The following is a 4674-nucleotide window of genomic DNA, read 5'->3' as shown; positions in this document are numbered from 1 at the left end:
CGGCCGGGCAGGCAGGCAGGCAGCGAGGCGGCGAGCGAGGGCGCGCGGGCGCGCGGGCGCGCGGAGCGCGCAGGCGGCGGGGGCGGGGCCGGCGGCGGGCGGGGCGGGGCGGGGCGGGTCAGCGGCGGCTCCGCGGCCCGGGCGAGGGGCGGACGGCCGGGGCCCGCGCGCGACGCACAAAGCCGGCGGCCATGGCTGCTGCGCGCCCCGATCCCCGCGCGCCCCCCGCCCGCCGCCACTTCCGGGGACCGCGCCGCGGCGCCACCCCCGGACGCGCTCGGGGCGGGCACCTTCCCCGCCTGGGAGCGCCGACCTGGGGCTCCGCGCAGGGCAGCCGGCGGATCCCAGAGCGTCCGCGGCCAGGGGTGTCCTCGGGGTCGGAAAGTCTCCATCGTCGCCCTCCTCGAGGTCCCCTTCCCCAAAGCCGCGTTGTGTGCTGCAGGGAGGGCCTTGGGAGCCGACTGGAAGAGGGTGGGAAGGAACGTGAACTATCGGGTGTCTCTGCGGCTTTCTAAACTGCCTCCACCTGAAGTTTCCGCCGCAGGAGGGGTACGGCTGTGGGGCAGGACGGTCGCGGCTTGTACAGTCCGGCACAGGCGGCTGTTTCGGCAGAGGCGGCGACGGCGTCGCCTCCCTCCACCGTCCCCGCGCCCGCGAAAGTCAGGCAGCGCCGGCCGCGCGGAGTTGCCAGTTCCCAGACCCACGTGCACTAGACGGAGCCTCTACTACAGTAACTACGGCATCCTTGCCGGGCTGGTTTCTCCTAGGCCTATTTCGAGTCCAGGATTTTGAAGTGGTCTTGATGATGAGAGAGACTTCTTCAAATGATGTAAAATCACTGTAATTTTGGCGCTCGCTTTTAAGTGGCTTCCCCCCACCCGCCGCCCCCCAATCTAGCTCAGTGCCTTGAACCTGGTGCCAACTTCTCCGAGCCTCCTGGGCTTCCTTGTCCCTGCCGGTTTGGCAGCCGAATTCCCTTTCAGGAACGGACAGGAGATAGCCTGCCTGCACGGCCAGCAGGGCCGCGGGGGACAGGGCAGTTGGCAGAACCGCCTCTCTGGATCTGCTGCTGTCTGTCACTCACAGATGGGCTGGGAGGCACTGACTTTCGCTGCGCCTTCCGCACGGGCATTTTTGAGAGTGATCATCTGTGTGAATTTCTCCCCCCTGGTCTCAAGTCACCTTGAGGACCTGGTTTTCAAAGACCATTTCTTCACCCAAATGATCTTTATAGATTGTTTTGGAACTATCCAGAAACCTGGTGAAAGAAAACCTGGTTAGCAAGCCCCGTTCCGAGTAAATATTTCTGAGTTTCTTCTAAAGTTATTCCCTCTTGATGACGTTTCACCTCAAACCAAGTGGAAATTTTTAGCTTCACAAGGCTGGGTTTCCTTCTTTCGCAACGTTATAACTTGCTACAGGTCTGTGGGTACACACCTCACTGCTTGCAGTCTGCACATACGTAGGTAACGTGTTTCGTGCTCCCAGCTCCCCTTGCAGCAAGAGCCACAAAGATGCGTGAGAGGGTCCCTCCTGTCAAGCACCTTCCAATCTCATTAGGGGAAAAGTCAGGACATTTCTTCCCGCGCCTTAAAAAAAAAAAAAGATCAGCTCCCCATAAAAGCTAAGGAGACTGCCTGGAATCCTGGTCAACGGTGCTATTTCTGTGGGAGCGAAGGTGACAGGCAAATGTGTTGCGTGCTCATCTAATTCAGAAGAAGAACAGGATTTGGGGAACTGAGATGAAAGTGTCTACTGCGCCCCTCAGCCTTCCTCCACCGCCGCCGCCGCCGCTTCTCTTGCCTGTGCCACCGGCCCCGGCGCGCGCACCGCAGACGCGAGAGCCTCAGGGAGGCGTCCTCGGGGCAGCTGACGGAAAACACAGGTCTGAGATTCCGGATGGCCTGTGGCAGTGCGAACGCCGTCAGGAAATTGGGAAAAGCCCGGTGTGTGTTTATTTATACCCCGCCCCATTCCACCAAGGATTTGTGGAGCATGGAATGTCACACAGTTTAATGCCAATAAATAAATACAGGAATAATTCGTTTCGTCCTCTGAGAAGGCTACACAGAGACAGGCTGAAAGAGCGGTGATTCCCCAGGAATGCGGGTGGGCTCAGGGCTGTGTGGGGATTGAGACCCTAAGGCTGGGTGCGCCTTCCTCTACTCATGCCACGCGTAGTCATGGTTACACTTGCCCGGCCCAGTGGCACCGAAAGACGTGCTGCCCTGGGGCTGGGCCTCCCCAGGGCTCAGGGCTCAGGATCTCAGCTCACCTCTAACACATCCGCAAGTAACGCGCCAGCGGGCCTTGGCGTGTCGGGGGGGGGAAAGCTTGACCACGCAGCGCGGAAAGAATAAATCTGCCCTATAAAATATGAAAGGTCAAGGATTACAAGCTGTTCACTCGGACCTTCAAGGATTCTGCGTGGCTCCGCACATTCTAGTAGGGAAAGGTCTAACTTGCGGTTGGGGTCAGCAAACGTACTTATTTATTAGGTTCCCGCCAGGAGCCTGTCACTGAGCTGATGCCAGGGATGCAAAGGAGGCTGAGACACAGCGCCCCCACGCCCGCTGCCCTCCCGAGCTCACTGTGTGCTCTGCACCTCGGAATAGCTGCGTCTCGCTCTGCCAGCCGGGGCTGGTAACTAAACGAGTTCCAAGCAGCAGGCCTAATGCTGAGTTGCTCAAAGCCACCTCCGTTTATGAGGGTAACGCTGGGTCAGCCGTAGGGGACAAGGCTCCATTTTTATTAACCGTAAGAGGAAGACATTCACGCTCCGAAACTGAACCTGATTGTTTAGGTGGAAGGTAGAACAAACCTGACATACATTGCCCTATTTCACACGTTCATTGCTTTCTTTCTTTGTTGTTTGTTTTCTTTTGTTTCTTAATGTAGGACCGGATGTTCTGCAAGGCAGGCAAGGATCATGTCTGTTTTTGTCTCCATTGTCCGCACCCCACCCCCGCCCCATGCTTGGCATAAAGGAGAGGCTCGGTAAATAAAAAGTAAGCGGATAAAGTAAAGAATTACTAAATAGTGACTTGGTGCCTGAACAGGAGACCGAGCCTGTTCCTGCTGGTTTGGGCCTTGAGGAAGAGGCAGGGCAGTCCCAAGCAAGTGCCAGCAGCGCCCTGTGTGAGCTGTCCCTCCGTGTCCTCTGGCTAAGGAGCGGTCGTCTCCCATCCTCACTAACACAGCTCTGGCTTTGTTTGGGCGTCAAAGTTCCCAGTCACGACGTCTGCTGTGAGGATGGCCACGTGACACAGTTCCGGCCAACAGTCTCTACGTAGAAAACTTTGGGGAGCTTTTGGAAAGACGAACAGGACCAGACTCATCTGTAATGTTTCCCTTTGTTCCTCCTTGGGATGCAGGCATCGCTCTTGGAGCTACAGCAGCCGCCTTGCAACCACGAGGCAGCATTTCCTAGCTGAAGATGATGAAGAAAGGAGTAGAGATCCTCCGTGGTGTCGCAGAAGAGCTGCCCACTTCTGCCTGTGTCTGTCTGGGCTTCTTGTCATGTGAGAAAAATAAGTCCCTTTATGCCACTGGAGCTGGGTGTTTTGTTACCTGTAGCCTCGAATGCAATGATTACAAATCTGATCCATGACTCAAAAGCAAGAGATCTTACGTTGCTCTCAACTGTTTCTCAATAAGGACAAAGAATGTTTTGTTGACCAACCGCGGAACAGTTACGCCTACATCCTGCTTCCTCCCCCAGAGAAAGATATTAAATTAGGACTAAAGATGAGATCGATTTTTGAGGAGATACCTCCTAAGCTCACCTCTGAAACGTAAGGAACATAAAAGCTTATAATTTAGAAAACAGTATAAATGGCACTTTGAGGCGATTCCAAGGGACCCACATGCCAGTGTTAATAGGGTAAGGGGCCTGCCATTCAACCAGGAGCTTTTGTTGGCAAAATATCTTTTCCCAGAACCGTTTTCAGCCCAAGGGCTCTTATCAAAAGTGTTGTAAATGAGGTCAGTGGAGCCCAGCTGGGGAGAGCTGGGAGTGCCACAAAATGCTGAGAAAGCAGCGCAGAGATAAGGATGGGGAAATAAAACACCAGCCGCCCACAGATACGCTTTCACAGGCCATCTACCCACAGGCGTTTCTGGCTGGTCTCATCCTACCCCTCGTCACGGATTCCGAACCCGCAGCCCAGCGTCCCTGAGGCCGAACACGGGACCTGGGTGTGGCCAGCCACGGGGACACAGAGCCCGGGTCCACCCCGGGTCCCCCGTCTCATCAGCACTAACCAGGGACTCGGGGCTCATTTGCCAGTGGATGGAAATCCAGTGTCTGATCATTTCTAATCGTTTTAAAAATGTGCAAGGATATAACAGTCCGTCTAGGTTACATAGGGAACTTTTTAAAGTAGAAAGTGGGAAGAAACAGCCTCTTACGTGCTAAGTTTACAAACCTCATTTTAAAGTGATAGTGAGCAACCCAATTTCATGGCATCAATTTTAAGGGGTGTTTTTTAGGATTTTTAAAAAATTTATGGATTTTAGAGACGCAGAGGAAGGGAGAAAAAGAGTGATTTGTTCTCCCACTTACGGATGTGTTCATTGGTTGATTCTTGCATGTGTCCTGCCTGGGAACTGAACTCCCAACTTGGCACGTTAGGACAACACTCTGACTAAGCTACTCGGCCAGGGCTTGCTCTT

The sequence above is a fragment of the Pteronotus mesoamericanus genome, unplaced genomic scaffold (assembly GCF_021234165.1).
Source record: "Pteronotus mesoamericanus isolate MK-2021 breed Mesoamerican mustached bat unplaced genomic scaffold, CSHL_Meso_final contig_1242, whole genome shotgun sequence".
NCBI classification, from domain to species: domain Eukaryota; kingdom Metazoa; phylum Chordata; class Mammalia; order Chiroptera; family Mormoopidae; genus Pteronotus; species Pteronotus mesoamericanus.
Note: the sequence above shows the minus strand (reverse complement) of the source record.